Source organism: Muntiacus reevesi, chromosome 13 (assembly GCF_963930625.1).
Source record: "Muntiacus reevesi chromosome 13, mMunRee1.1, whole genome shotgun sequence".
NCBI classification, from domain to species: Eukaryota; Metazoa; Chordata; class Mammalia; order Artiodactyla; family Cervidae; genus Muntiacus; species Muntiacus reevesi.
Window position 1 is genome coordinate 65603270 of NC_089261.1, and position 11371 is coordinate 65614640.

Sequence of the window (11371 nt, forward strand, 5' to 3'; positions counted from 1 at the left end):
CATTACAGGAGGATTCTCTACTATCTGAGCTACCAGGGAAACCCTACAACCAAGAAGGTGATGAGAAAATGTTAATAATGCAGATTAAACTTAAAAATATGTCAAATCTAGTGCTGAGGCTGAAAGAGGTTTCACTTTGATCAACATAATCTGCAAAAGCAAGAGAAATAGTTCAACAGTGAGTCATACCAAATGTTATAACAATAAATCTATCAGGAAATGAGTTAGCAGATTAAAATGCAACCCCATTTGTCAAATCATAGTTGGACAGCAAACAGAGATTGGCTAAAGGTAAAATTGGATTGCAAAACTCAACAAGCGCGTTCTGGGAGAGTCAGGAGGTGATATGAAATCTACCACAAAGGGCATTATATATTTAACTGTTATTTGTAAATTATATGTTATATATGTCCTTGAAGGGGTTTCCCTGGTGATGCTAATGGTAAAGAACCCACCTGCCAATGCAGGAGACATAAGAGACTCAGGTTCTGTCCCTGATTTGGGAAGACCCCCCAGAGGAGGGCATGGCAACCCACTCCAGTATTCTCACCTGGAAAATCCCATGGACAGAGGAGCCTGGCGGGTTACAGCCCATAGGGTTGCAAAGAGTTGGACATGACTGAAGGGGCTTTGTACCCAGGCATACAGCCTTTAAGTCAAGAAAATGTGTAATAAACTTATACATACATAGAGCATTTTTGGAAGAGCTGGTTGGTCCACATTTTCCAGCACACTACTGAGGAGAGGGCATCTCATCTCGGTCTGCCATGCTCTCAAAACTGCTCTCCAAATTCTGTTGACTTAAAATTCCGTATCAATCTAATTGCTATAGCTAAAATGTAAGTCTTTAGACTTGAAATAGGTGGGTATTTTAAATATCGAACTTTATTTGGAAAATCTGTGTCTCAAATCAAGTTTCTTTCCTTTGTGGTTCATACCATGGACTACATGAGCTGCATGCTCCTGAGCCAGATGTGGGAATGAAAATAGAATGGAGATGGAAACTTCTAGGAAATGTCCTCAGGCTACCATGTGGAATGGCTAATGCCAAGAAGCACTCACCTCCCATGTTCTGTCAGCACACGGCCAGCAAAAAGGGGAGGTCTCAGAGGTGACGTTGTACAGGTGGGCTCAGTAATGCAAGGTAGAGCTGAAGGGTATTTTGTACTTTGAGACATATTGAGTTTTATAAAGCATCACTCTGGACAAATATCCTTTACTAGTTTGTAATCTAAAATTCCACTGTATGCTAATCTTATGATAATTACGAAGGAAATTTTTCTCTATTTCCCCTTGGTTTTCCAAGTTCAATTTGGAAACATGGGCGAGAGAAAGAAGAGCAGGGAGTTTTCTTCCCTGACTTGGTTTTTCCAAGTTTGCAGTGGTTAAAGTGTCAGAATTTACAGCCTGATATGGGCACTATTACATCTTACAGTCTAGTGAGTGTGTGTGTGTGCACGTTTGGTCGTCTCCAACTCTTTGTGACCCCAAGGACTATAGTCCATCAGGCTCCTCTGTCCATGGAACTTTCCAACAAGAATACTGGAGTGGGCTGCCAGTTCCTTCTCCATGGTTCTTCCTGACCCAGGGATCAAACCTGCATCTCTTGTGTCTCCTGCATTGCTAGGCAGCTTCTCTACCACTACGCCTCCTAGGAAGCCCACCTCACATTCTCCTAAAGAAGAAATAGCACAAACCTGAAGGGGCCCCTGCCTCACCAAGCTTTGACTTTGTGTCAAGTTTAAAGATGAAGTCATTGAAAAAACATGACATTTTGACCCAAGATTCACTGCATTTCCTTATGGCCAAATATCAAGTGAATCTGGCATTTCTGTATGAAGATGTAAGGGAAGTCTTCAGCCCTAGGCCATACATTCCTTGAGGACTGTGATTATGCTCCTGGCGCAGTCAGCATCCAAGAAGTGCTTTTAGGGTAAAGGAAAGAATGGACGACAGACAAGCCCAGAGAACTGGAACCTTTCACGTCAAGATACTTAGTTTGAACTCCCACTCCCAAGGAAGTGACTCATCGCGGCTATCTGATGGTGAATAAGGCAAGTGTGCATTTCTGTTAGCACATTGTATAGAAGAGTCGTGCTCATTGCCGTGGCATGACGTGGGCTTGTGTAAATTCAATGTTTAACACGAATACACAGGCTCCTGCCGTCTTAGATGCTGGGTTCTCTGGGCATCAAGGGTTTGTCAGGGAACCTGAATTCCTCTTTTCTTTGGTCTCAGAGGCTCTGGCGGAGTTTCAGAAGCAGAAATTTCCTCACTGAACGAACATTTGTTGGGCGCTTGCTGTGTGCAGTAGGTGCAATGAAAGCTAAGCCCTGAGGAACCAAGGATGAAATACAGTCAGGAGATTAAACATGGTTACAACCCAGAACTGACAGGGTCACAGGGCAGGCGGTGGACGCTGGTTCCGTAGAGGACGTGGACATGACCGTGGCGTGGGATCTGGGGGCACCTTTGCAGAGGAGGTGAAGAGTTGCAAGAAAATGTTCAGATTTGTTAAGGTTTTAAACCAAAAGCTCTCTTTTCCTCTGTTTTCATGTGGGCTTAGGGCATTTGGTGAGTGTTGGCGTCAGATGTGATGGTTCATTTTGTGTCAACTTGGCTAGGCCATGGAACAAATGGTACCCAATTGTTTGGTCAAATACCAGATTGGATGTTGCTGTGAAGGTGTTTTTTTAGACGTGATTAACATTCAAATCAGTTGACTTGGTGAAAAGCAGATTATCTTCCACAACATGGGTGGGCCTCATATAATCAGTTGAAGGCCTTAAAACAAAACAAAACCTGAGGTCTCCTGAAGAGGACAGACTGCTGCCTCCAGGTGGCAGCAAAGAAATTCTGCCACCAGTCAATCGTAAAGCAATTGTCTTCCAATTAAAAATAAGTAATTCTTTTGTAGCTCAGTTGGTAAAGAATCTGCCTGCAGTGTAGGAGACCTGGGTTCGATCCCTGGGTTGGGAAGATCCCCTGGAGAAGGAAATGGCAACCCACTCCAGTATCCTTGCCTGGAAAATCTCATGGACAGAGGAGCCTGGTGGGCTGCAATCCATGGGGTTGCAAAGAGTCGGGCATGACTGAGTGACTAACATTGTTAAAAAGAAATTTTGCCTCAGACTCACGACTGCATTTTCAGCTCCTGTTGGAGTGTCCAGCCTGCTGACCTGCTCTGCAATTCCAGACTTCCCAGGTGGTGCTAATGGTAAAGAACCCGCCTGCCAATGCAGGAGATGCAGGTTCGATCCCAGTGTTGGGAAGATCCCCTGGAGGAGGGCACGGCAACCCTCTCCAGTATTCTTGCCTGGAGAATCCCATGGACAGAGGAGCCTGGCGGGCTACAGTCCATGGGGTCACAAAGAGTCGGAGACGCCTGAAGTGACTCATCAGGCACGCAGTGTCCACAGTGGGAAGGCCAGTTTCTTAAAATGAACCTCCTTCTGTATATACACATCCTGTTGGTTCTGTTTCTCTGCAGAACCCCATCTGATACAGAGGGCTTTATACTTAACTCAGGGGGTTGGTAGGCATGGGGTCCTGGCCATATGCCTTCAAAAAAGACCACAGAAAAAAAACAGAAAAAAAAGACCACAGAATACACTGCCACCGTGGAGGAAGTCAGCCCAGCTCTGCCGCTCTGCGTCTTAGCTCTGCTGGCCCATAAACTCCGGGGTGTAATCAGATCCCAGGGTTCCCTGGCAGCTTTGAGCAGCGTCTGGTCCTAAGATCCCAGTTCTCCTCAGCCGTGGCCCTCCTCCCCAACTCTGCGACCTTGTCGAGTCCCGAACTGCCACTTGGAGCGCCTGTCAGCCCTGCCCCTAATGTTTGCATTGGCATACAGCATTGCCTCATTGTTCCAGGGCCCGTTCGTAGGCAGATCCACAGGACAGACTGCGGTTTGCCTGTGCAGGTTAGCATTCTGAGTCTCAGGAGAAATATAAGACACTAGATGTTAGTGTCTCTCCCCGTTACCAAGGGCATCAGGCCAACCACTTGTCACAATACGTTTTAATTAACTGGTTTCCCCACAACCCACTCCTGGCTGAAGGAAATAAATTGGGCCTTTGTCTTGATTACTATCCTTAATGTCTGGCACAATGCTTTGAATATAAGAAATGCTCAATAAATGCTTGTGAAATATCAATAATAGATGAGGATGAAGCAAGTGCTGAACACACGTCAGACCCTGCTCTGTGTCCGTGAGATGTGCTCGTTTAATCCTCACCTCTAAACCTTCCATGGTGTGTGCTTCTATCATAGACGAAAACCGAGGCACGTGGAGGAAGATGATTTTCCTAAAGTCACATAGAAGAGTCAGAGTCGAGACTACCCCCATGCTCCGGAGGCCACACTCCCAACAACGCGCTGCTGATGGAAAAGCTGTGAAGTCTGAACCCACCTTGATGATGCTGGAAGGCCCTCTCCCCTGCCTCCCCTCCCCTCAACTCCCAGGATTAGAACTGGAAGAACCTGATCGTCCTGAGCGCTGTTATGGAAGGAACTCCCAGGGGAGAGTTAGGGACCAGGTGCTGGCCTACTTCGGGACTGAGACTCAGTTTCCTTATTTGTAAAATCACCGACTTGAGAGGAAGGACCTCGGGGGTTCCTTGGTTGCCCAGACATCATAAAGGGCTCTGTCAGCTCCCTGGGCCCTCTGCCTGTCAAGTCCCCGAGGCAGTGTGGCTTCTCCAACCTCAGTTCCTCCACAATCCCCCTGGGGCGATTTCCATAGCCCTTTGGAAGCTGTAAATCCCTCTGAGAAGTCACTGAACGTTTAAGCTGATCCTCTGAAGAAAACAATGCACATTTTAATTTTTTTAACTTATTCTTTTTAAGTAAAACTGAGTTGCAATGCGGTATTAATTCCTGCCGTCCAGCAGAGTGGCTCAGTTATGCATGCTGTTAGTCATTCACTCGTGCCCCACTCTTTTGAGACCCCATGGACTGTAGCCCACCAGGCTCTTCTGCCTGGGATTTTCCCGGCAAGAATACTGGAATGGGGTGCCATGCCCTCCTCCAGGGAATCTCCTTGGCCCATGAAATAAACCCAGGGCTTCTACATGCAAGCAGATTCTTTACCATCTGAGCCACCAGGAAAGCCCACGTGTATATTCCTTTTCATATTCTTCTCCATTATGCTTTATCACAGGCTACTGAGCACAGTTCCCTGTGCTATACTGTAGGACCTTGTTGTTCATCCATTCAATATACACAGCTTGCCTCTGCTAACCCCAAACTGCCAATACACCGCCCCCAGCCCCTCCCCCTCGGCAGCCACAGGTCTGCTCCCTATGCGTGTGAATCTATTTCCGTTTCATAGCTAGGTTCATTCATGTCATATTTTAGATTCCACTTACAAGTGATGCCACGTGGTATGTGTCTTTCTCTGACTCCACTTAACATGATAACCTCTAGGTCCATTCATGTTGCTGCGAAAGGTATTATCTTGTTTTTTTCATGGCTGAGTAGTATTCCATTGTGTCTATATATACTACATCTCCTTTACCCATTCATCTGTCAAGGGACATTTCAGTGTCTTGGCTGTTCTGAATAGGCAGTGCACATTTTTGTAACCACACCTCTCAAACATGACTTCAAGATATCTCAGACTCTGTGCAAACTTAAGGCCCCAGGATAAAAACCTCCTGCACTAGTAAATGAGCAGGAAGTCACCGAAGTTGAAGACAGCACCGACAGAGGATGTGCACGGAGGGAAGGGCGACCCTGGCTGAATGCCCTTCGGGTCTGCAGGTGGGGGTCGCAGGGCTGCCTGCACTCATCCAGAGAGGGAATCGAGCAGGACGATGAAAGGAAGCTGCAGAGGGCTCTCCTGTGCCACCTGGTTCTCCTGGAGACACTCCTAGAAGGGGGCGAGCCCTTTACCAAGCCTGCACATAGTCACCAAGGACCTACTAGACAGCACAATATCCTGTAGTAACCTATATGGGAAAAGAATCTGAAAAAGAACAGAGATTTTTTTGTGAAGGGTTAGTCATTCAGTCATGTCTGACTTTTTGCAACCCCATGGACTGTAGCCCACCAGGCTCCTCTGTCCATGGGATTCTCCAGGCAAGAATATTGGAGTGGATTGCCATTCCCTTCTCCAGGGAACCTTCCCAACCCACGGATCAAACCTGGGTCTTCGGCACTGCAGGCAATTTCTTTATCATCTGAGCCAACACATATATAGACTTCCCTTATGGCTCAGCAGTAAGAATCTGCCTGCAATGCAGGAGACGTGAATTTGATCCCTGGGTCAGGAAGCTCCCCTGGAGGAGGAAATGGCAACCCACTCCAGTATTCTTGCCTGGAAAATGCTACGGATGGAGAAGCCCGGTAATCCATGGGATCTGAAAAGAGTGGGACACAACTGAGCGACTAAACAACAACCACATATATGTATACATGTCTGTGTGTGTATTTATACATATTCAATATATACGTACAACTGAATCACTTTGCTATACAGCTGAGACTAACACAACTTTGTGAAGCAAGTATACGTCAGTATAAAATAAAAGTTAAAAAATAAAAAGACGGCACAGGCCCCTCTCCTGATCACTGTATCTCTTGAGGGAAAACGCCGCCAACAGCAGCAGCCCCCGCCTCCCCCCAGATGCACCTGGCCTTCTCCAGATATGTCGCAGCTTGTGTGCTGCATGCGAGGCTGCTGTCTCTCTATGGAAGCTCTTGTTTTTAAGAGTAAACTCACTTAATTCAATACCTTAAGGTCCCTCAGGCCAAGAGATAGCTGCTTAGATAAAGCTCCAAGGCTCTCAAAGCTTTTAACATAATTGCCTCTAAAAATACCTTTTGGAGAGGCATGCTGAAGTTCAAGGTAATTCTTTCACACAGACCTTAAGAAAATGCTGTAGCCGAATCCTTCTCAAACACTGTAATCTTCTGACTGTCTGTCTCTTGTTCTGGGTCTTTATCCTGGATTCTGTAATGTATCACTATAGCTTATGTAAAGGAACTTATTTGGCTAGCAGAGACTACTTGCCCATCGCTCCCAATAACTCAGCCCGTCAGCTCTTCCAAATTGTCTTTTGTCCTTGGGGGGACAAATAACCCATCTTTCTGGAGCAGCAAAATCTGCCTCTTTATAGAGTCAAGCACTCTTGTTTGCTGTAGAAGAGAACATGCACAGGAGACCTCAGAAACTAATGTCAATATTAGAAGATTAAAGGCCTGTAAGTAAACGAGGGGCTGGCCTTCCGTTTGTGTGTTTGCTCTGAGTTGCTTGCTCTGAAATATTCCTCTCTTTGTGTTTGCTCTCTTTGTGTTTTCTTAAAAACAAACTGTGAAAGTTGCTCTAAGTTTTTAAGGGCATAATTATTTGTGAAAAGCTATTCATGTGGATGGGATGTGTGTTCGGTGATACGCCAGAACAAAGTCAGGGATAACACGGGGCTTGCCTGGGAAGGGCTAAGTGTCTGACCAATATCTTACCAAACAGAGCACCTAGAGTTTTATCCCACCAAATGCATGATTCATGTTTAAATTTATTGGTTTTGGGTTCAGCAAAGCCTGAGTGCATCTATTCTGTTGAATAAGTAGGTATTACAAGCATGGAACTTTTTATACTAAGCAAACAATATCATTTTCTTAAGCCAGATATTTTCTACTTTACTTTTTATGCTGCAGAATTCAGCCTGTCTGCGACAAGTTGTGACCTAGTTCTAGGCTGTTTGTGGAGATTACGGGAGGCAGCATTAAATACTGAGTCTCTCTTGCTTTTTTAAAAAACGTACCCTTTTGTTCTCAGTCCTCTGGATGGATTGGGTCTGTTTTGTTTATAGCTGCACGCCTTTTGTCCTTGGAGTGGCTCCTTTGAGTTCTGGGGAACAAGTGCCCTCTTCTGGACATTCCACTAATTGCAAATTTAGGAAGCAGTGGCCTGGTGAGCAAACAGGGCCTACTCTGAAATTACTTGGTAGAGACACAAAAGAAATTTAATAAGTCCTGTGTATTCAAAGCGTCTGCTTTTATCTTAGAAGATAAGACATCTTGCCTTGTAATTTTCAAAGTGACTTTGAGAGACAGGAAGACACCTTACTTAAATAGTTTTTCTTTAAAAGTTATAACTTCGTGCTCGCTTAGGCAGCACATATACTAAAATTGGAACGATACAGAGAAGATTAACATGGCCCCTGCGCAAGGATGACACACAAATTCGTGAAGCGTTCCATATTTTTCGATAACCCTATATGCAAAACAGAAAAAGAGACACAGATGTACAGAACAGACTTTGGACTCTGTGGGTGAAGGCGAGGGTGGGATGTTTCGAGAGAATAGCATTGAAACAAGTATACTATCATGGGTGAAACAGATCACCAGCCCAGGATGCACCGGGAAGACCCAGAGGGATGGGATGGGGAGGGAGGTGGGAGGGGGGATCGGGATGGGGAAGACATGTAAATCCATGGCTGATTCATGTCAATGTATGGCAAAAACCACTACAATACTGTAAATTAATTAGCCTTCAACTAATAAAAATAAATGAAAACAACAACAACAACAAAGTTGTAACCTCAACAGGCACATGAAAAGAAGTTCAACATCACTAATTATTAAAGAAATGCAAATCAAAACTACAATGAGGTATCACCTCACGCTGGTCAAAATGGCCATCATCAAAGAGTCTATAAATGATAAATGCTGGAGAGGGTCCAGAGAAAAATGAATCCTCGCACCCTGTTGGTGAGAACATAAATTGGTACAGTCACTGTGGAGAACAGTACGGACATTCCTCAGAAAACGAACAATAGAGCCAGCATATGATCCTGCAATCCCATTCCTGGGCATACACTCAGAAAAGATGAAAATTCCGATTGTAAAAGATACACGCACCCCAGTGTTCAGAGCAGTACTATTTACAATAGCCAAGACATGCAAGCAACCCAAACGTCCACCAACAGAAGAATGGATGAAGACGATGTGATACGTATATACAAAGGAATGTTACTCAGCCATAAAAAGGATGGAATAATTCCACTCACAGCAACATGGATGGACCTAGAGAATAATCACACTAAGTGAAGTAAGTCAGAAGAAGACAAACATCATATATTGCTTATATGTGGAATATAAGAAAAAAATCACACAAATGAACTTATTTACAAAACAGAAACAGACTCACAGACATGCAAAACAGCTACACTTCCATAAATAAAAACTAGAAGTTTTAAAATTAAAGCAAAAGTGTTTAAAAACCTGATGTCCAAGCCACACCCTAAAATCATTACATCAGTGCCTCTGGGGAGAAACCTGGGCGTTTGTACTCACTTACAGACCCCAGTGATTGCAATGTGCAGCCAAGTTTCATTCATTCACTAATAAATACTCACTTTAACTTTTAAAAAAGTTTTATCGCTATGCATCAATATGGGTCACTGATTTAAAATTAGGGCTTCCCTGGTAGCTCAGTTGGTAAAGAATCCACCTATAATGCAGGAGACCTGGGTTGGGAAGATCCCCTGGAGAAGGGAAAGGCTACCCACTCCGGTGTTCTTGCCTAGAGAATTTCATGGACAGAGGAGCCTGAAAGGCTACAGTCCATGTGGTCGCAAAGAGCTGGACATGACTGAGCGACCTTCACTTCACGGGTCACTGATTTAAAATTAAGCAGCTTGGGAAAGTGGATCCTGTATACACTTTCAAAGCTTGGTTTCTCTGTTTTGACCGAGATACTGTCTTAAAAGTTTGGGTATTTGGGGCTTCCCTGGTACCTCAGTGGTAAAGAGTCCTCGTGCCAATACAGGAGACGCGGGTTCGATTCCTCTGGGAAGATCGCACATGCCGTGGAGCAGTGGGATCTGCAAACCTGTGAGCTACAACTCCTGAGCCCGTGCTCTGCCACGAGAGAAGCCACGCAAGGAGAGGCTCCCGAGGCTTCTGCATTGCAGGCAGATTCTTTACCGCTGAGCCACTGGGGAAGCCCCACATAAGAAACCTATAGCATTAGGTTTCTGGGAGTTAGCCACGTCAGTCCCAATACCCTTTTTAAAATACATTGAAAATTTCTATAATCTCTTATGCATAATGAAATAATTTTTAAAACTTGGAAAATAAATAAATAAGAGGTTATAGCCAAAATTTTATTTTAAAAAACAAACGACATTCTCTTTTTCTACATAAAATTTTTAAGCATATGATTTAAAACTTCTTCTCTTTTAAATATTAGAAAGAGGATGAATAGCAAGGGCATATAGGACATTTGTTTTCAGTAAAGAGAGCTGGATATTTAAAACCATGCTAAGAGGGGAAATATGTTTTTGTAAATCTCAAATTGAATTATTGGCTTGTGTACCAGTCACTTATCACAAAATGCTTAGCACAGCTTTACTCCCCTAAAGTGCTATTGGGCGAAAACGAAAGAGTGCCTTTCACAATTCTCCATAATGAGTATCAAGGAGTAAACACTCTGTATTTTTTTTCACCCAGCAGAGGAGGGCAAAGCATAGAGGTGGCCTTGCTCTTCCCTCAACTATTTGTGGGAATATCTGGCTTGTGTCTCCTATCACTCACTAACTTAAGATCTTGTTCAGGTTACTTAACTTTTGTAAACCCTCAGTTTCACCATATGAAAAATGGGAATAATGGTGGTGATGACAGTGAGAATTAAATATTCTTTACCTAATCAGTGGGCTTCCCTGCTGATTTACTGGTAAAGAATTCATCTGCCAATGCAGGATCTCTGGGTTGGAAAGATTCCCTGGAGAAGGAAGTGACAGCCCACTCCAGGATTCTTGCCTGGGAAATCCCATGGCAGAGGGGCCTAATGGGCTGGTCCATGGGGTCACAAGAGTCAGGTATAACTTAGCAACTAAACAACAACAATACTATCTAATCTGTAAGTGTGCAATAAATGCTAGGTGTTACCACCATCATCAGAATCACTCCTTCCGCCTTCCTCTGCTTCCCTATTTTTCAATTTTTTATTATAAAATCAAGCATACAGAAAACCCTTAAATAAATGCAGAGTTGTAATGAGTCATCTCATAAGGTGAACCCCATGTGACCAAAAGCACTGACCTCCCAGACCCCTCTCTGTGGCCCTGAGCCAACCTCAAACTCAGTTGCCTCCCTTCCCTGGAAAGTAACCACCATGCTGACTTTTATTATAATCACTTCCTTGTTTCTTCATGGTTTCATCACCAAATCCTCAGACACACTGTGCCTCCGTCTACGCCCCTATGCCTCTATGCCTTCCTCCTTGTTTTTCCACTTTATATCTTTTGAGTTTAATCTCCAGCCTCCCCTCTGTTCCTTTTGTTACTGACCAACGTTCTTGGTCTCCTTAATCAATAGAAATTGATCAGAGGGCGGACAGGAAATTCAGGCCAGTCTCTACTGG

At 44.4% G+C, this 11371-nt stretch overlaps 1 non-coding gene across 1 annotated transcript; it reads left to right on the forward strand.

The window, feature by feature from the left end:
* Window positions 1-8103: 8103 nt before the first annotated feature.
* On the forward strand, window positions 8104-8210 carry LOC136146243 (U6 spliceosomal RNA). The gene has a single exon (XR_010658960.1). It is a non-coding gene; the product is annotated as a U6 spliceosomal RNA (small nuclear RNA).
* The last annotated feature ends 3161 nt before the right edge of the window (window positions 8211-11371 follow it).